This window comes from Phacochoerus africanus, chromosome 1 (genome assembly GCF_016906955.1).
Source record: "Phacochoerus africanus isolate WHEZ1 chromosome 1, ROS_Pafr_v1, whole genome shotgun sequence".
In the NCBI taxonomy this organism is placed as follows: domain Eukaryota; kingdom Metazoa; phylum Chordata; class Mammalia; order Artiodactyla; family Suidae; genus Phacochoerus; species Phacochoerus africanus.
This window is the reverse complement of record NC_062544.1, coordinates 137,073,869-137,095,842: the sequence shown is the minus strand read 5'-3', so window position 1 is coordinate 137,095,842 and position 21,974 is coordinate 137,073,869. Positions and strand designations below refer to the sequence as shown.

Below are 21,974 nucleotides of genomic sequence, written 5' to 3'. Positions count from 1 at the left end.
TCTGATTTTATTTTTTAATATTTGTGGACTGAGAGTAGCTGCATTATTACTTCAGTTTTAGCACAAGTTATGAACAGCACATACCCTCCCATTCACTCCATGTATGTACACACATAAAACCACCCAATCTTGTTTCATTTATGGAACCAGGTTTAAGTAACAAAAAACATACTGGAATGCAACCTTCAAAGATAGTAAATGCCATGTAAATCCAGTTGAACAAAAACCTAAAACTGGGCTTCCATTCCTTTCACAGACACAGAACCGAACTTGCAGCCAAGTCAGCCTTCCCTTAAGGACACATTACAGTTTTGAAAGGAGATAATCAAAGGACTCTTCACTCTAAGCATTCAGAGTGTTAAACCCATTATTTAAATGAACTTGGGAAATGATGACACACACCTTTCTCTCCCTCCTTATCAACTCAGAATTTGGAGGGGCAAAGGAAGTGGAATGCATGCTTAATTGAGGCAGTAAATACTAGGCTATAGCAGATTGTTTTACTGTTAAATACAGTAATGGGTTTTTAATGGCTGCTGTCCAAAATTACACTGGAGAAAAATGGTTTATTAGTAATAATAATAGCTGGCACTTTTATCTTCAAAGCAGTTTACAAATATTAGCTCATTAATCCTCCAACTGTCACTGGGAGGCAGCGGTAAATGTTTCTATCCTCAGTTTACAGATGGTGAAACAGGAAAATAGAAGGTATAACCAAGTTTTCAAAAGGAGGTTTTCTGCATGGAGGTCAATTTCCAATTCAAACAACTCATATCAATTTTTATACTTAATTGGATGGCATTCACTCTGGTGACTGCCAGCCCTTTTTTGAGGGGATAGTGATTAAGGTCAAATCCAATTTATTTGAACTTAACTCACATGAGCTGCACCTGAGTTGCTCAATGCTGCTCCTTTAGCATTATTTCAAGCAAATCAATTGTGTTCAAAATCTATTCAGCCCAAATCAATTACATGCAGAAACTTGTAGCATGGAAAAAGGTCTCTTGAGACCCTTTGAAATCTAGCTCCACTGAGAATTGCTGGAGGTTACAATATGAAATAGGGTCAAGGTCAAATTTAAACACCTTTATTTTGGCTATCTTTAATCATTCACTCTGGAAAATAACCAGAAATAACCATTAATTATTTTTGGAAAATAGCATATGTCTCAAATTAGTGAACAATAACAAGTAACCCAAAAGAGTCTATTACTCTGTAGATTTATAAAATGATTATTATTTTCTTTTTTTCTTACCATCATGGGGAATGTTTTCAATTTCTTGCCATTGTATAATATCTTAATATTTTTACTTAAGGAATGAACTCTCCACTGTGTCATCAGATGCACTGTACAGAACAAGTTTAGAAAATCTCTGACTTTATAAGACAAAAATAAGTGTAATTCTTGAAGAGTCAAATGCTGTACAATACAGAAGCAGGCATGGATCAAACAAAAGCCTTATAGCAAATCTATTCCATACAGTCTGAGGAAATGTGATCTGCTATCTAGACAAAGCAGAAAGCAAACATAATTTTGCCACTGTCTATTACAAAAAGAGTCTTTTGGAGTCTGCGTTTGAGAATGTTATTTATATTCTGCACATTAAAAAAAGTAACACTTTTTTTCTAAACACCATACACCAAAAAACCAAACATCTCTAAAAAATCTCAAAAATACTGACCATGTCTAAAATAGAGGTGATTTTCTTTTCCTCCAAAGCCTTATCTTAATTGACGGCTGCTAATAAAGACAGCGCCATCACTATGATAGGTGTCATTTTCAAGAACAATCAGGCTGGGATATGGCATCTACCATTGCCAACTATTTCTATCTTAATCTGGAATGGCAGATACACCTTTGTGGAAATGCCAACCGTGTAATGCAATTGGTTACATATAATACCCAGACATAAGGGAAATCCATGCATATTGATATTACAGAGCATTAGAAACATTCCTGCCAAGAAAGAAGAAATGGTAATGAGGGCAAGCAAAAGCTTTGGGGAGGGTGAAGGTTGATTTTTACATACACTGGTGCCCAGGACACATTTCAGGAAGACTCAGACCCCAAAGGCTTTTACAACCTGATTTTGCAGAAAACACAAATGTCTTTCCTTCCCAATATATCTCCCACATGGGAGTGCCTCACAATGAGTCTCTGCAACAAGAATTTTAAAGCCTCTTTTAAAATGTCGTCATTCCAGTTATAAGCAGGCATTATCATGTAATACCTTAGGAGGAGTCCTTATGATCTACTTTTCCACATTGACCTGAATAATAAGACACAGAACAGGTAAATCTGGATGGACAAGAGGGATGAATGCTGGCCCTTGATGAAGACCACAGAGAATCTGCTAATCCAGGGGGGTACCAATGGGCATCACACACTTGGGAAATGAAATCAAGAAGAAAGGGTGTGCAAAGGATTGAATTTGTGTGTCTCCCCCCAAAGTCATAGGGTGAAACCCTAATCCCAAGGCAGTATTTAAGGGGAAATTAGATCGTGAGAGTAGGGCCCTCATGAATGAGATTGGTACCCTTATAAAAGGGACCCTGGAGAACTTTCTCAGGCTCTTTCTGAAATTACAATGAGAAATCAGCTGTCTGCAATCCCAAAGAAGACTCTCAAGAGAACTGGACCCTGCTGTCACCCTGATCTCGGACTTCCAGTTGCCAGAAGTGTGAGAAATAAATTTCTGCTGTTTATAACCCTCTCGGTCAATGGTACTTTTTTACAGCAGTCGAAACTAAGATGAGGGCTGCAGGGTGGTTAAGGTAGCTCAGTGCAGTGGTTAAGACCTTGGGGCTGGAGATCAGATACTTCCAAGTTTGAGTCCTGGCTCTGCCAATTCCAAGCCATATTGTGTGACCCTGGACAAGGACACCCCTATGTCTGAAGTGGCACCCAGCTTTAAATGGGTATAGCGATAATAACAGTTTCCTCAAAATACCAATGCAGAGATTGTAAAATATTTCATAAACATTTAATAAGTGATAGCTATTTAAGTATCTGCCTGGTGGAGCTTTGATCCTATCTCTAGCACAAAGCAGTTATTCAATAAAAACTTTCTTAATCATTGGTCATTGTCAACTTCTCATAGGATGTGCAATCAATGAATATATTAATCAATATGTAGTGGAACTATGGAAACTATGAAAAAGGCTAATCTCCTTTTGGTCAGGGCTATGTTCCACCTTGGAAATATAACTGATTAAACTTTCAATATTTCTCTTAGACTCACTGCATCCCTCAGTTTACAGATTAACTCTGAAGTTGCTTTAAAAAAAAAATCACCGTCAGTTATAAAATATTCTTCTTTCAAATAAGGAAATCTAAAACTGTAGAATGGATTTTGAATTGGGTTACACATTAGGATATCTGCTCTTTAATTCTGCTAATTCTGGTTTCACCCCTTCCCAGCCCGCTATTGGACCTTGCTTCAGTTTTTTTCTGCTATAATTGAGCTAACAACCTGCCACTTTTTGTCTGCCATGTTGTTGAAAGAGTCAAATAAGAAGATATGGGAAAACTCTCTAAAAAGCCTAAAGTACTCAAATAAGGTAAGACATTATAATTTTTTAAATAGAAATCTTCAGAAGTCTGAATGGATGGAAATTCAGTGCTGAGCAGAATATCAAGAGTCTCAGAAAAAGTCAATACTTATCTTCCCCATAAACCTTTACATTCCTTAGAATGCATCAATACATAAGACATCCCACTGTAAGCTGATATTCTGTCACATTACATTCTTTAGTGGAGGTCTTCAACGCAATAACTAAATTCACAATCAACTCTAATAGCATCAAATTACCAAAAATCTCCACATTCTTCTTACCCACTTACCTTCTATCACATAGGAGAATATATCCCTTAGCCCAGAGGAAACACACATTTCTCATATCAGGATGCTACGAATGTATCCCTGATCTATTTTTCCATCCTCTTCACCCTAAAAGCACATCAAATTGGGGTACCTCCAGAGACCCAAATGTCCAGGTTACAATTACTTTAGGCTGCCAGACTATTATTTGAGATCTCCACTTCCTGAGCACAACACCTGCAATCGCTAGAGTTAAAATCACCACTTACAGCAAAGGCTTTTGTTAGAGAGGAATCTCTGCTAAAAATGCAAGCCTGTTACCATAGAAGCTAGAATACATCTTTTGCATTATTCTCTCTGCTGAACAGCTCTCATCCTGGAAGGCAGAGATAATGCAAGGGAATGGATGGGTTTGTTTTGAAGTCTGGAGGTTGTAACTGAAACCCATCTCTGGCCATGAGCATGCCCACCTGGGGCAATGAAAGAAGAGCAGAGAAAGGGATGACAAGGGAAAATAGAAGATGGCCCTGAATGCGAATGTAATGATTCTTCATTTTGTCCTGCTTTTGGCAATTCAGGCTTTCTTCTTCCTCGTTATCCACATTCCGTAAATTTAAAGCCTTCTGGATATCCTTCATTAACTCTCTGGATTCAGATCCATTCTCCACCTTCCCCCATCCTGCTCTGTGCAGAGGGAACCAATTTCCGCACATCATTCGGACCAGGCTCCCTTGTCCTCTGGCCTCTAGTCAGTACTTTCACTTGGAGGAAGGAACAGGAGATATTGGGTGGGAGGAGACTGCTGTCTTGTGACTGGACATTGGCTATGTTTCTCTAAAACCACATATCTTGTCTGGCAGCTTTACCTGGAGCTATGGCTCTCCCCTTGCAGTAACTTCTCTCTCCCATTGTGCCACAGTCACAGCCCCAGGAGTGTCTTAGCAACCCTTGTGGGTTTCTCTCAACCCTGTCCAAAAAGATATGGTCCCTTCTTTAAACTCCTTTCAATTGCCCCATTTGAGCACCACTTACATATAAGAAAAAAAAAATCAAAGTGAAAGCAAGAGGATGCCAGGTTTTACCTGAGAAGATGATCCTTAAACCCTGCAAGGGAACATGCTACCAAGTTCTAGCCAATGGTACTCTGCCACCTGGGCAGTCAGGTTCAATATTGCAAGAGCATCATGTTTTTCATGATAAATCAGACATATGAATTTTATTGAAATCTCTGATTTTTAACAAAAATAAACAAACGGGACCTAATTAAACTTAAAAGTTTTGCACATCAAAGGAAATCATAAACAAAAAGAAAACCCACAAAATGTAAGCATTTGCAAATGAAGCAACTGATAAAGGGTTAATCTCCAAAATACAACTCATACAGCTGAATATCAAAAAAAAAAAAAAAAAAACAAACAACTCAACCAAAAAATGGGCAGAAGATCTAAACTGACATTTCTCCAAAGAAGATAGACAGATGGCCAAATAAAGAAAGAGAAAAAAGATACTCAAAATTTCTAACTATTAGAGAAATGCAAATCAAAACTATTATGAGATATCACCTTACACCAGTCATAATGGCCACCATCAAAAAAGTCTATTAACAATGAATGCCAGAGTGAAGAAGAAACAGAACCATCTTACACTGTTGGTGTAAATGTAAATTGATACAACCACTATGGAAAACCTGATGAAAAAACTTATACTAAAACTACCATATGATATGATCCAGCAATCCCACTCCTGGGCTCAAAAAGATATACGAACCCCAATGTTCACTGCAGCACTATATACAATAGCCAAGACAAGGAAGCAACCTAAATTTCCATCAAGTGAAGAATGGATGAAGAAGATGTGGAGTATTTCAGCTATAAAAAGAATGAAATGTCATTTGCAGCAACATGAATGGACCTAGAGGCTATCATGCTAAGTGAAGTTAGTGAGAGATAAACATCATATGATATCACTTATATGTGGAATCGTTAAAAAAAAAAAAAGATACAAATGAACCTATGTGCAGAATAGAAACAGAGTCACAGATTTTGAAAACAAACTTATAGTTACCAAAGGGGGCAGGTGGGGTGGATAAGGGATGGACTGGGGGGTTGAGTTTGGCATATTCACACTGTGGTACATGGAATGAATGCCCAACAAGGACCTACTGTGTAGCGCAGGGAATTCTACCCAATAATTTATGTAGAAAAATAATCTGAAGAGAATGGATGTGTGTGCATGTATAATTGAATCACTTTGCTGTATAACAGAAATTATCACAACACTGTAAATCAACTATACTTCAATAAAACTTTAAAAAATGAAAAAAGAAAAATCTCTTTTTTTAAGTATTGGCTTAAATAAACACTCCTTGAGCAAAACAAGACAAAACAAAACAAAAACACATATATAGGCTGGGTTCAGTCCAAGGGACATAGGATTAGAATTCAAATAGACTATGGTACCTCTTCTTTAAAAAAAAATGATTTTTCTTATAATGAAGAATTATAACAAGAAAGATAGAAATTCTCATCTATACAGCTCTTTCCTATACAACTACTTAGTCCAAAAACAAACCATCCCTCCTTTATTGGAAATCTTAAGACAAAAACGGAAGAACATTCAGAACTCAAAAGTCACAGGAATCTTGAAATCTCAGTCTCTTCTAAATGTATAAATCTAATCAAATCTCTTAATTTCTGTATGGCTCTCTCCATTCATCTGTAAAATCAGGATAATGACTTTTTTCCTACCATCTTTCCAGAGACGTTGGGATGAAAAATGAAATAATACAGAGTAAATGAAAAGTACATTTGAGATCTTCAGAGAATAAAGTGCTGTCTAAACCAAAAGGATTAGTAAGAAAAATCTCAGAGGTTTGTCAAAGATTTTTTTTTTTCTTTTTCCACCACATTTCATGATGCCAAGGTACCTGTGAGTCAATGACTCAGACCAATACCATCTTATAGAAGATTTACCCAAATCTAAGGTGATAGCTTTCAACACTGGCATTAGAATCTCACCAGAAGCTCTCAAAATTCCACATGCCTGGTTACCACCTCCAGGGGTTCTGATTGAACTGATCTGGGTGGGTGGTTTCTTTTCTTTTTAAAAAAAAAAGCTCTCTCCAGGTTATTTTCCTTTCAGCCAAGCCTGAGAACTATTACTAAGGATTTTTCAAATATGTGAAACTATAACTACTAGTATATGTGCATATAACTGATAAAATTATTAATAATGTTCCATAATTAGAATGATAATAATATAATAAGCTCACATTTATTCATATACATAGACACACACATGTCTATCTCTCTTTTATCCATTCATACACTGAGCATGGCATAATAATTATTATAACAAAAAGCCAGAATTATTGAGTGCTTAATGAGTTTTACTAAGCTGTCTACATAGACTGACCCATAGAACATTCATAATAACATACATGAGCTGGGTATGGATATTACTCCTTATCTCCATAGATGAAATCCGTCTTGGGGAGGTTAACTTAGCCAGGGCCACGCATTGAGGAGTAAGCAGAATTAGATTTTGAACTCTGGCAGCCTGACTATTACAGCCAGGGCACTTGACCACTACACCAGTTTGCTTCCTACTGTGACAGAATCTGTAGGGTTTATGAGATGCATAAAATGAAGCATGTGCCTCAAAAGATTTTACCATCTGAGAAGGGGATTATGATGCACACTAAATTTCACAGGCTGAAGAGGAAAATGGTATATTATCGTCCCTGGAGTTAGGGAGAGTTAGGGAGAGGTAGATTGGAAGATGGGCAATGTCTGGCTTTGCTAAGCTCCCACTTCACAACTATAGGGGATATGAGATGAAGTCAAACATGGTAAGAAACCCTGGCCAAAAAAGAAAGTGCATTTACATGTTTGCCATTCAGTAATTTATAATTCATATCATCTCCCAGTATCATTTGTTTGAATGTTTATGCCTCCCTAAATTGACAAAATTATGTCAACCAGCAAATCATGATTTGTGAAGAATTTTCCTCAGTTAAAACTTTACTTCTGATTCTTTCTGAAAAATTATGTGCACACATTATTTTAACACATACACACAAACATACACACAAACACACACACAAACACACTCTCCCAGTAATTTGACTTCCAAAGAGATAAACAAGTTGCAACCTTTGGGTAGTAAACAACTAACATGAAATTAAAATAGTTTTCCCGGAAAATATTTTAAAACAAAACAGAATATTCTTTCTCTTTGTATTTTTATTATCTACACACAATGGGAAGGTAAGCAGGATCATTTTTTATCCACAATACATAAAATCTCAATTAGTTATGGTCTATTTGTGCACTGACTAAAAACATTTGTTAACAAAACAGAATTTTCTAGTTTGCTGGATATATATACCAGAAGAAATTGCAGAATAATGTTAGGTTGCCAAGCAACCACTGCTCTACCCCCTCATTCATCAAGCTTCTTATCCCAGTGATAGAGAATTCCAACCAATTTGTTTCTTGGGAAAATTATAGTGACTTTCGGTAACACAATAACACTTTTATTCTCAGAAGATAAACTTAGATGTTCTTTTGATCAAAGGGATGTGTTAATTCATTATTCTCTACATGGTGCTAATGATAAAGCTATAATTAACTAACTACACTATTGCGACACACATAAAATAAACTGCAGTAATTAGCAATGTTTAAGGTGTTAACCAGCCTCAAAAATTGGAATACAGAATCTTTTCTCCAATAAAGATGTAGAGAAAGGAGAAAGCACCATATCTAATTAAATTGAGAATTGTTTCCATTCTTTACCCTCTTCCTGGCAAAAGGGGGAAGAGGCACGTGATTGCCAAAATGTGAGAGATTTCACTTTAATAGCAGAGAAAAATGGCTCAATACCAATTCTACTTGTAGGTAGACATAAAATGCTGGGGAATAATGTAATCTTTTCTTTGAAAGAATGCTTAGCACAATATTTTTCCAGGAATGAATGAAAAGAATATTATGCTTTCACTCATTAGCTGTGTTAACTTAGCATATTGTAAGTAAATCACCATAATAATTGCATTCTCTTCAGACAGAATTAGTTAGTTAGAATGAAGCTGTAATCAAAATGTTCATAATTGAAAATATAGTATTCTTGGTCTCATTTTGAAAAAATAACAAGGAACACTGAATCAAATATTACAGTACATCACCGAAAACAGCCTTAGTACAGAGACAAACTGGTCCTCTAGATCATACCTTTGCATGTCCATTAGCTCCCCAAATTCAGGACGCACCAACTCTCTGGATCTGTCATGGTTTTTTACCATTGCCCTTTGTCCTCAGCCTAACTTAAGCTTTGCATGTTCATTCTTGATTACATTTTTAGGGAAAACATAAAACAGTGCAAAGCTAAACTTTGTTTCTAAAATGTATTAGACTCTATGTCACTGCTGGCTGTCATAAATCAAAGGGCAAAATAATTTCCAATAAATGAAACATTAAATGCCAATGCTCCTGGGAGAGAATATGTAAATGATCACATGAATTTCAGGCAAGCTGTCACACTAATTCCTCAAGGTACCTTTTAAAGATGACATATTCACCGTGAAGAAGGGAGTGCTGGTTGCTGTGCAAAAGTCAAACTTGAAGTAATATTCTACTATCTGAATTGATACTCACAGGGCTTCCCCACACTCATTTCTTCAAATCTAATGCCATTAGCCAACCTCTATTATTTAATTTTCTTTTATGGAATTAAAAACTAGTAGAATCTTACATCAGTCTTAAACCATTACTCTTATCTATAACTCCGTTAAAGTGAATCAGGCTAAATTATTTCAACAAAGCAATTTTGGTTTAAACAACTTCCTATCCTCAAAAATTTCAGAGGTAAACTAAAAAAATAAAGCCCCTACACAGCAAATATTTTCCTAGGTGAGGTTACTTTATAAAAGCCATAAGGAGCTTTGTGACATCTATCTGGTTTTACTTGCTTCAGATCCATCAAGGCCTGCCAATAATAAAAATAAACAAGTGATCTTTAAAATGAATTTACTACTAGTTCATTTTATGAGATGAATTAAGTTAAAGGTAATAAGTAATCTATGTGCAATATCAAATCCTGCCAGACTTGCAATTAGGCACACCGGGTGTATAGTTTGCTCATCACCCATATAACCAAGAGCAGTAATAAACACCTACAGCTTTTTCTTTAAAAGGAAGAACCCATAAGCACACGTGCAATAGAGAACAATCTGGAAAATATAGATTATTCATCACAGTCCTGCACTTCTGCAGTGAAGTGAATACAGACAAGCCCAGATAGAGATTTTAATGAACTGCCCTAGCCAGTACTCACACCTGTCCAGAAATAACTATTTGTCTCCATTTATTCACTGACAATATTCAGGAGCTTGTGAGGAATGATTATATACTGTGTGCTCTGCCATTACTGAAGGTAAATCCATCGCATCACTTAAGGCCATAAAATGGAAAGCCTCCTTACACACTAGACTCTAGAACCGAGTTAAATTATGAAAGCACAGGGTGGTCCATCACAAAGAGACTGAAATTAAGACAAACCCAACTGCAACATTAGCAAGTGAAAGGAAATATTCTTACATACAAAGCAATAAAATCAACTTTTTTCCTCCCTTAACAATAAGATTCCCCAAATAGCTTTATAAGTGTCTCCTTCCATCCAGCAATCTGCTGCAAACCAGATCTTTTTAGGAGGTGGACTGGCCAGTAATATTAATATCAACTGATAGTCTCCAAAATTAGAAATTAGTTTCAATAAAAATGCAGAGAAATGAGAACACACCACATCTAAATAAGCTGAGGATTAACTCATACTACAGTAAGGCTTCCAGCAACCATAACTTTTAGTGTGTATTACACATCAGACACTGAGCTGTACTGTCTCCTGGGATTATTTCATTCCAGTCGCTCAAAAACCTTCAAAGGGTGGTACCAATAGTATCTGTTATTTAAAAACGGGAAACTGAGGCACGAGGTAGTTAAATGGCTCATCCAAAATCACACATCTTTGAGATGAAGGAGCTGGAACCCGTACCCACGTGAGCATGGCAAGAGCCCCTGACTTGGGTGAGCCCAGGTGGCTCACCAGTTGCCCACCTCCGCGCGCACGCGCAAAATGCCTCTCCACCTCGGGCGTTCCGTGAGCTCGCTACCGCGCTCGCGCGTGCCTCGGGGCTACTTGCCGGCTCTGCGGGCGCGGCTGATCCCCGGTGCTGCTCACCTTGGGCCGAACGCGGGGTCTCCCTCCCCACCGTGCCGCCCTGCTGTGCCGCTCCACACCTGCCCTCAGCTGCTCACCTCCCACCTCTTCCCCTGCCCGCCTTCCGGCTAAGAGCCCGACCACCCACCCCGGGCTCGTTCCAGGGCGCGGCTCCAGGCATTGGTACCTGAGCCAGTGCAGCAGTGGCTTCTTCGGCTCCCGGTTTTTGGCAGGAATTCCTCAGCCTTGCCCCTGACTGAGAAAGTGAAGCTCACGGCGAGCAAGAAGAGTGGGAATGAACAGGCTAGCGTTCCCCAGCCTCCCAGCTCCAATCCCAGCTCTCCAAATTAATCACTTTCTCCTTGCTCCCTCCCAACACACACACTCAAAAAAAAAAAAAAAAAAAAAAAAAAGAGAGAGAGAGAGAAAGAAAGAAAAGAAAAGAAAAAGAAAGAAAAGGGGAGGGTGGGTAGAGAGAGGCACAAAGAGGAAGAAGGGACCATTCGTGACTGGCATCCCTAGCTCCCTGAGCTCCGCTACCAGGGAGCCATGGCAACCACGCCCCCGGCCTGTCCCCTAGCCCCTCCGCGGTCTGGGGAGGTGGGGTTCCTAACCCTCCCGGTTTTCTCACACCCCAACCTAACTGTCCACAGATTTCCCTTTTCAAGCTGGCAGCCAGTACCGAACCCCACCGGGATGTGGAATCCTCCCCTCAGAGTGGGAGCTAGACAGGGGGCGGGGGTGTTGGAGGAAGAGAACTGAGACCCACGACCCAAGAAATGTAGGGGGCAGGGAGGAGTGAACCTAGGACTGGCCCGGCTGGAATCTCCAGGAGAGTCTGGAATCCTCTCCCCAGAGGGTAGGGACAGCTGTGGGTGAGGGAGGTTGGAGGAAAGACAGAGAGTCAACCTACCCGTGAGCAGGCAGAGAAAGTGGGAGCTGGAGGATTCAAGGACCCGGGTTACTCGGTCCGACTGACTGGAATGGTCTGAATCCAGCCTCTGCCGCCAGGGGGCGGGGCTGGGAAAGGGGGTGTCTCTAATCCGTTTAGGATCTGGGACCCTTGTACTTTGGACCAAGCTGGAGCGCTGATCGCGCACCATCTCCGATCCACAATGGGTTGACTCCCTCCTCCAGGGAGCAAACCCTGAATCCTCCTTCCATCCCACTCATAAGAGGGGAGAGCTCCCAGGGAATGAGACACACGAAAATTGACCCACATCCCTAACACACCTGAGTCGCTTCCCGCACCAGATCCGTTCGGTGGTACTTCCCTCGGGGAAAATTCTCCTCCAGGCTGGCTTGGAGCTAAAGAGGGACGTGCGAGGTCCAGCGGCTCCGGGCAGATCCACGGGAGTTTTTTGCCGGTTGCTCCCAGCCGATGTGCACGCGGGGCTGTCAGCGGAGATGCAGCCGCGCCCCTCCCACCGCCGGCAGTGGCTGAGAGGACGCTGGACCTGTTCTGGCTTGCTCTTCGATCCACGCCCTCCTGGCAGAGGCTGGCTCGCGCCTCTCCTCTCCTGGTCTGTTCTGCTCTGCCACCCCTCACCCACGCCGCTTATTTTCCCTCCCTTTGCGCACTCCCACGGGACAGGGGGAGTTACAGGCTTAAGACTTGTATTCCATGGTGAAAAGCAAGAGATGAAGGCAAAACTTTGCTCGCCATTTTCCACATCTATGGTCAAAAGAGGTAGGATCGCTGCACCTTTTAACAGCGAAAGAGCAATTTTAAAGAAACCCCTCCCCTTTCTGATAGTTCCACTCAGTACATATTCCAGACATGGGTCGCCAGTCTGGTTTTCTCCCAGTGCTGCATATTGGAAGGGTGTGGTGCCCAGGACCTATTAAACAAAAAATTCTTTTTGCTTTTCCTTCCTCGTTTAGAAGCAAGATGGGGCTTGCTATTTGATTTACAAATGATGCTACTTCTCCAATCTGCCAAATTATTACATACATAAATTTAGGCACTTTCTTCTGTTACCATTTTAAAAATTTTTGTCTTAATACTTAGGGTCTATAATTTTACCATACCATTCCTTAACATTTTGTCCTATTTATTCTGTATTAATTCACTATTATAAAGTAGAAGAAAGCCCTGGGTGTTTATTTCCATTGCAAAGATTATTTCTGATGCCTTATCAATTCCAGTAAAAAATGCAAATTTTATTTTAGGATTCCAAAATTAATCTGAGAATGTTAAAGCCTTTTGAAGTATGAGTGATTTATACACCCCTTTCATCCCCACCCCCCCACACAATATTTGCCCCAATATTTTCTAAAATTTTCACACAATACTACTTCGGAAAAAAAAATCCTGTTGAATTTAAGTTCTCTTTGATGGAAAGTGAATCACTGACTTTTAATTTTTACTCCACTAAGGCAGAGAGAGTGACCTTATAGTCTGGTTTTGTTCTCATCTAGTGCATTGAACAATGAGGACATTTAGAGCTGTGAGCTACCCTCAGAGTTGGATGCCACTATAGGGAGCAGCAAGAGGGAAGGCAACTCAGGATTCTGCTTCAGAAGCAACTGAATAAAATATTTTGAAAATGAATAAATGGACTTTAAAATTTTAATAATTGCTAACCTTGAAGCCCTGATTCTGTCAGTTCATGTGTGGGCATAGTTCTTACTGACTCCAAGGCAAATTGCAAATGCAAGTGAGGGCAGGATTTGTCCTGAGTTTAAATTGAACTGCTGGAGTAATTTCTTTGCCCAAGGCATCATTATTCACGTAGCATGTTTTCTAAAGGAGAAACAAAGATGGAATATTGAATAAAATTCTGACAGGGAAAATACTGTGTCTGTAGGAAAACATTTCCAAGGTCAAGGAGACACAAAGCCAAGTCGATCTCAGGAGTTTACCACCTTCTGGGTAAACATCTGCTGAGCCAAAGAACTCAGAACTCCATCCTGACCAAACCAATAGAGTACTCAGAAATATTGCTCTTCTTTTCTCTCTGATTTGTTTGCTTGGCATTTGGATTATTATTAAAAACAAATGTTTACCGAGCACCTACTATTCATCAGTCATTGTTCAAGGTAATCAGGTACAGTGGAAAACTCAACAGGCAAGGCCAGTTACTTGTTTCTAAATCAAAGATATATTGGAGAATACCAAGGCACAATATGTAAAACAAGAAGATGGAATGTCAGTTCATAAATATGGGTTTCTTCTTGAAAAGGAAATAAAATACTTCTGAGCCTCTGATACTGCCCATAAATGAGGACATAGCCCAATAGTAAACCTTACTATTCCTTACTAGGGTCTGTTCCTAGTAAGGACAGCATATACACAAAATACTTTACTCCAGGCAACTACATTTTAAGAAAGAAATGAGAGAGGGAAAAGGTAGATAAGGAATAAAAGGGGGGCAGGGAGAGGAAGGAAAGGAGCCAGACAAGTGATTAACCAAGAAAGGAAAACTATTTGAGAGAAAAGAATGTTTTAGCCAACTAAAGAAAGTCTTTAAAGGAATGCAAAATGGAGGCAGATAAGTTAAAACTTCCACAACCAAGAAACACCCTATAGCTTTACCTCCAAGAATGTGGTCATATTTTAATACATGTTCAAGGGCAGGCAACCAATCTAGGCTTTCCTGTCCCAAGAAATGTATAGCTCCACTACCCCGGCTTCTAGGAAGACTGGAACCTGAGACCAGAAGGCAAGCCTTCAGCCAGAATGGATGATTGCTGAAGACACTTTCTGCTGCTGCTTTGAAACCCTCTCTTGGCTTTCTTTCTTCTGTCTGACACTTTATTCAGCCTATTTCCCACTCAACAAACAATCCTAATCTATCAGGCATCACACCTTTGTACGTGGCTGCTGAAGAAAGACTAGATTCTTATGGCACGTGAAAATGTGATTGCATTAGCATTGAAAAGTGTGAATTTCTCTCTCGCAATTCAGGAAGGGCATGTAAAATAAAAATTCAACTCTCAAACCACAAATGAAGGGGAGAAAAAGGAGTTCTTTCATGAATAGAAGCAGAAGGTGAGAGAGATAGTCCAGTTGTCTGGAAAAAAGAGAAAAGGTATTAAAAGCCAGGGTATTTTTCAGCTTTTACTGCTGATTTACTACCTACCCTCAGCCTGAACCATCATTTGGTATCATTCCCAGAGTAGGGCCATTGGAGGGATATTGCCTTTTGGCAAAGCTGAGTAGCTAGTGATATGGCATCGTTCCTAGAAAAATTGTTTAGCAGAAGAGCTGTAGTTTTGGAAATGGCATTTCAGTCTAGCAGTTCAGAATAGTCACAGATCGACAGAGGTTTTCTGGCCAACTGCTGTAATAAAGGAAAGCAGGAGGTTCCACTGAGGGATAAACCCTCAAAGGCAACCTTGGAGCTGCAAAGCAGCCACCTTTGGCTTAGATATTAATAAAGCTAAAGAAGACCATGTTAACTCTGAGGAGTTAAAAATGACAGAGTCAATACTCCTTTAACTTGCCCTTTAATGCGAGAAACAAAAGGACATGCATTAAATATCAAAGGGCAATGATTATGGGATTAAAAAAAAAAGGTAAACTCTTGTATTTCATGAGTGGATCATGAATATTTTGTGATTCAGCCTGAGGAGGTCATGAAACCAGATACTTTTACTGGATTTTAAAAGGGCTAGGTAGGTTTATGGCCATTAATAACATTTTATTTATAGAGCTAAAATAATGCTTATGTTTTATCAAATCCCGTGCTTCAAGGCATTTGTTGATTTCTTATGGAGATCAGAAAGAGTTCTTGTCCTCCAATCAGAAATGCCCAACTCTCAATTATGACTAGCTTATTCTCCTATTTGTGATTTGTTCCAAGTCCTGGGTAACCAAGTCTCATCTCAAAAACCTGTGAACTGGGTTACAGGATGAATTTTGGTGGGGAAAAGCTCTAGTTTGGGGAGGATTGGAATTTCATCTAAACTTTCTCCGCTTCCAACATACTACTGAATCTTTTTAACCTGGAAGGGACCTCAGATAATATATTCTCCCATAGTTTCTTTTTATGCTTGAGTTGGGTAAGGTTCAGAAACTTTTTCAAGGTTATACCACTGGTTAGTGGCTTAGGAGATATTGAAACATCTCCTAGTGTTTAATCCTGTATCATTTTAGGATATGACAAGCCAGTGATACTTTGGAAGATAATTGTATTTATTCCAGTTCTGCTACAGCAAACAAGACATATGCTGAGTAGTGAGATGGTGAGTGATACCACAAGAATAAGGGCTGATCTTTATAGAAACAGATAGTTCAGCCAAAGTAAAGATCTTAGTTTTTTCCATTTTGTCCAATTGATTTTAGACAATAGGTTTTACTACTGTCAGCATGAAGGAAACATGCTAGGAAAAAAGGAAAGAAGCAGTAGGTCTCCTCAATATAAGACCCTGTGGTAGGATGTTGTTTGTTCTCCTTCTTCCCTGAGTGCCACAATTTGTTCTTACTTTTTCATCCTGGGCACGTGGCCACCTACCAAAAGATCAGCTTCCCCTATGACCAAGTTTAACCTCAGGGCTAGGTTCTCACCAAAGTGATATAAAATACAGGTGGCACCTTCCATGTTATCTGCTTAATGATAATCTAAATTCACTACCCTTTCTCTTTCCAGCCTGCCTGCAATGGTAGAAGTGTTACATTGAGGATAACAAAAGAATACCCATTAGCCTGAGTCCCTGGATCAGAACCCACTTACTACCATGAACTGGCCTTCTTTCTACTTTGAGCCAATATCTTTTTGGAGTCTCTTTATTATAATTGTTTAGCTTTTCCCCTAACTAATACAATTGTGATCAGAACAGTTTAAGAATAGTAAAGAAAATAGGAGTAGAGGCTACAGTAAACACGGCTGTTTTTTTGTTTGCCTGACATTTATCTGCATTCATAAGCTCAGCCAATCCTAGGGAATAACATCCCCCTGTGTTTTATGGCAGAGCTAAGACTAAGTCCAATGGTTTCTATCTACCTCTGGTCCAGGCGACACAGGCACAATCAACCAATATTTACCATCCCTCTGTCTGTGGTGATCAGAGCAATGAAAGCTATCAGATTCAAAAGGAGTCAATGAGAGTCCTACCTTAGACTTATGTCTGAGCAATCAGAAGAAAAACAGGATTTTTCAGCAGGTATGATGTAAGCTAAGAGAAGGTAACTGCTTCTTATCAACACTTAGGAAAAGCATGCCTGAGAATGAAGGCACCATATGGAAAAGAAAAGGAGAGACAGATACCTGACATTCTTATTTTAAGACCTAAGTCTTTAAGTGAGCTGAAATTCTACCTTTTTATTAAAAGCTGAAACTGGACTACATCTTGACTCTCTGGCTAGGTAAGCAGGAAAAAATTTTACATAAAATAGGTTGCATTGGTTTCCTGTTTCTTGTGATCAAAATAATTTTTATTCACTATAAATGCCTAAGATAATTCTCCCACGATAAGTTGTTTAGTAAAAGTAATGTGCATGGCAAAAATATTCCTTTCATAAGGTCATCCATCTGACTGGTAGGGATTCCCTGAAATACTCTATCCAAAGGATTCCATCTGCACATCCGAGTTCAGCAGGAAAGGACAAAGAAATCTACTAATGATGCCTGTCATCGTTATTATACGAGAAATGTTTTCATGTGCCATAGGTATTTGTCATTCTTGCTTTATAGCTTTCTTAGTTTAAAGTTTGGTATATATCTAGACATATGGGGACTTTATTTTAAAAAGTATATAATAAAATGATGCATTCTTTGGGGGCATATTTTTAACTGTTTTAAAAAGAGCCATAGACCAATTAGTCCTCTCCATGCAGTGTTTTCGGGTCATAATTCGTGTTTTCAATTGACTTCTTTCCTGCAAAATAAACAAATTAATTAGCAGACATGCATTTAAAGCACAAATTGCCAGTATGTGTTACACTGTGTTAACATAAACCATAATTCAATTATTCACAGGCACTGCTTTGGATTTATATTCTTTTGGGGGTTAAATGAAACTTATCAGTCTATTTCTTTATGTAATTTTTCAGAATATGATAAACAGACAAATGCAATAAGGCATTCAGAACTCCATGCCACAGCACAATCAGCCCACAGCAAGGGATGTGAATCTCCTTTTGTATTGATAAGAAAATTTGCCTTATCACATAGGCATTGGTTCCTCTGTCTTCTACTCCATCTTTTGTGTTTCTCACTCAGCTCATATTAAAACATATAAGGGCACATAACTAGGCAGGAGTTTACATAACCCTTACATTGCCCACATATAGCATTTCCTCCAAACAGGCAAAATTTATCGGCTCATATTCCTTTTCCCAAAGCCTACACCACAGCCACAGCAATGCCAGATCTGAGCCCATGACCTACACCATATCTGTGAGCTACACTACAGCTCACAGCAATCTCAGATCCTTAACTCACTGAGCGAGGCCAGGGATCAAACCAGCATTGTCATGGATATTAGTCAGGTTCATTACCACTGAGCCACAATGGGAACTTCTAGGTGACAATTAATTTAAAGCACAATTATAATTATGCTCAAGGAAATAAAAGAAGATATTCTCAAAATGAATATAAAGTTAGGAAACCTAAACAGAGAAATAAAATCTCTAAAAGGAGAACCAAAGGGCAATTCTATGTATGAAAAAATATAATATCTGGAATAAAAAATTTCAATTAACAGCAGTTTGAAGAGAACAAAGAAGAGAATGAGTGAACTGGAAGCTAGATCAATAGACGTTTTCCAACCTGAAAGAGAGAGAAAAGATTGGAGGGAGAAAAAATGAATAAAGCTTCCAAATTTTTAATTTTTATTTTTTGCTTTTAAGGACCGCACCCACAATATATGGAGGTTCCCAGGCTAGGGGTCTAATGGAAGCTGCTGCTGCCGACCTATGACACAGCCACAGCAACGCCAGATCCAAGCCACCTCTCAGAACTACACTATAGCTCACGGCAATACCGTATCCTTAACCCATTGAGTGAGGCCAGGAATCGAACCTGCATCCTCATGGATATGCGTCGGGTTCGTTAATGCTGAGCCACAACAGGAACTCCCAAATTTTTAACATGTGTGTAATTGGAGTCCCCAAAGAAGAGAGAAAGATTGGGCATAACAATATATTTGAAGAGATAATGGCAAAAACTTACCAAATGTGATGAAAGTGAGAAATGAATAGATTCAAGAAACTCAGCCATTCTATAACAGAATAAATACAAAGAAAGCCCCACCTAGATGCACAGTAACTAAGCTGCTAAAATACAAAGATGAAAAGAAAACCTTGAAAGAAGACAGAGAGGAAAGCAACACATGACATACAGGTGAGTAGCAAGTTTAAAGTCTTGAAAGAAAAAGTAATAAACCTAGAATTCTAGATCCAGTGAAAATATTCTTCAAGTGTGAAGGCAAGATAAAGATAGGTCCAGATAAAAGAACGCTAAGGAGAGTGGTCACTGTCAGAGCTTCACTACAAGAAATGTTAAAAGTAGTTTTTAAGGCTGAAGGGAAATGATACCAGATGAAGCTAAGATATTTGAAAAGAAATAAAGAGCCTGGAAATGGAAATACACAAGTAAATATAAAAGACTATTTTTCTTTCAATTTACTTAAAGTATATGTGACTATTTAAACTAAGCCCTAGATTTTACTTCCAATAAAACTGAGACAATTCTCCCAACTCAAGAGAAAATGCACATTATCATACTACATAAAAATATCATTTCATATAAAGTTATGTTTCAATAATTTATATTTCCTGCACAAAAATAAAACATCTTTCATAATGTAGATTTCACCCAGGGTTTTATTCTTAGCACAACTACAAAAGCCTGCAGAAATTTTACAGAAAAATCAGCCCAATTAGATAAAAATGAGAATCCTCTTTTGAGATCTAAATTTTGCATCATTATCTCTCTAGGAAGAGATCATTAAATTATGATTTAGTCACAGGGCTGTTTACTGATTAGAATGCAGAACACTTAACCATTTGCATTTGAAAACAAAGTGGAATATATATAGCTAGTCCACTTTAAAACAAAAGGACTTAAAATTTATCTAAATTTGAATGAATTACTTAAGAAGTACAAAACAACTATCTGCCCAGTATAGTGTGTTTTTTCTATTATATGTGCTCAAAGGAAAACTGGTTTTGGTGGAAACAGCTAGGATTGATTAATTGATAAAAAAAATCTTATACACAAGGTAATTAACAACAATTCCTGAATACCAAACATGTTTTCCTTGCTTTATCTCATGAAAAATACATTTGGGGAGTTCCCGTTGTGGCTCAGTGGGTTAAGGACCCAACATTATCTGTGTGAGGATTCAGGTTCCGTCTCTGGCCTTAATCAGTGGGTTAAGGATCTGGTGTTGCCGCAAGCTGCAGTGCAGGTTGCAGATGTGACTCAATCCTGTGTTGCTGTGGCTGTGAATAGACCTCAGCTGCAGTTTCAAATCATCTCTGGCACAGGAACTTCTACATGTTGCAGCTGTAGCCATAAAAATAAAAATTAAGAAAAAAATTTAAAAAAAACTTTGGAGACAACTTGTTTTTTATTCTCAAAATTAGACTGATACTTATTCTAGGACCAACACAATAATTACGAATCAAAAAAATATTTCTCTTGTGGTATTTCATCAAAAATCATATTTTCTTGCATGAAACATTTGGATATTATGAGCAAAAGAAAGATGGTATTTTAAATTTTTTATTATTATCTAATAACCAGAAATTATGAAAGGATAATGTACAATGCATTTTTGCGAGTGTTCAAGGCACTAATACTACCAGTCCAGTTAAAAAAAGAGGACAAGACATAATAAAATGAGTAAGTTTGTTTTATATTCCTAAACATTTCTTTTTATAAAGTGAATACTTGGAGGACATTATGTTTTCAACACACATAAAAATACCACAAATACAACACACATATAAAAAACACAATTTCCTATTAAATGCTACTCAAATACACTGCAATAAAATTTGTATAAACTGATATTATCTGGCAGCCTAGTCACATCTTTAATTCACACAGCTATTCTGATATTTAGATGCAGTGAAAAAAAAATGCTCACCAAGATATTTCATGAAGCATAATTGTAAACTTTTGAAAAACTTAAAATGTTTTTGAAATAAATTTCATTTTGATAATAAGTTAACATATTTACCAGGGGTACATTTCAAAGCCTTACAGAATAATTCCTACTCAAATGTTTTAAATATCCAAATTTGTTGCCAGATTTTGAAAGTGATAGCTGGCAATTAACTTCTCTGAAAGTTTGTGAATAAAGAGAGGCATATGTTCCACACTTGACAAATTACACACATCCATTATCAGATCTAGAAAAGAAAGGCATTTCCATGCCAACCTTCAACCCTCAACAAGAATTTATTCAAGTCATAACTCTACACTGATGACAGAGCGAACCAACATAAAATGGGGACTTTAACCAAAGGAATTGTTTATAGAAAGGTCAGAAGAGGTTTCCCGTAAAATGCTGTAGAAGCCCAACTGTTTTGTTCTATTTTTATACTCAGTGTAATAAACTCCTATCCTTTAAGTTATAGAATTTTCTCACCATCATGTGATCTAATAAGCAAGGTGAAACACGCCTTTGTTGGAATTATTTCAAAGAGAGAAAATAAAATATGTTCTCTGAAATAGTGGCTGTGGTTTTGTTCATATCCTTTGGCAAATGAATTAGCCTCCTTGGGAACTGGTAGTTAAATGGAATTCTAGTCGTGGAAAGCATCACCAATTTTGTACTTACTACCAACAGTAGGTGTAATCTTGTATATTTGCTAAAGATGGATGACTTTGTTTGTGCTCTTGAGTCCTCAGAGACTGAACTTCAGTAAAAGGATGCAGAATGTGTTGTTAAATGGGGCATCTTTAGTGCATAATAAAGTCAGAAAAATAACAAGTCTCAAACATGAGCAAACATTGCTTCCGTAAGTAAGCAGAAATAATG

At 38.3% G+C, this 21,974-nt stretch overlaps 1 protein-coding gene across 5 annotated transcripts in view; it reads right to left on the bottom strand.

The window, feature by feature from the left end:
• Positions 1 to 12,497, bottom strand: part of CHL1 (cell adhesion molecule L1 like) — a 217,885-nt gene extending 205,388 nt beyond the window's left edge. For 2 of the 5 annotated variants that reach the window (XM_047779265.1, XM_047779272.1), the window contains exon 1: positions 12,270 to 12,496. The gene's annotated coding sequence lies outside the window, so the exon portion shown is untranslated. Of the gene's footprint in view, positions 1 to 11,949; positions 12,008 to 12,269 lie in introns of those variants that run through there. The other 3 variants (XM_047779306.1, XM_047779300.1, XM_047779281.1) reach the window with 3 other exon arrangements.
• Positions 12,498 to 21,974: the final 9,477 nt, after the last annotated feature.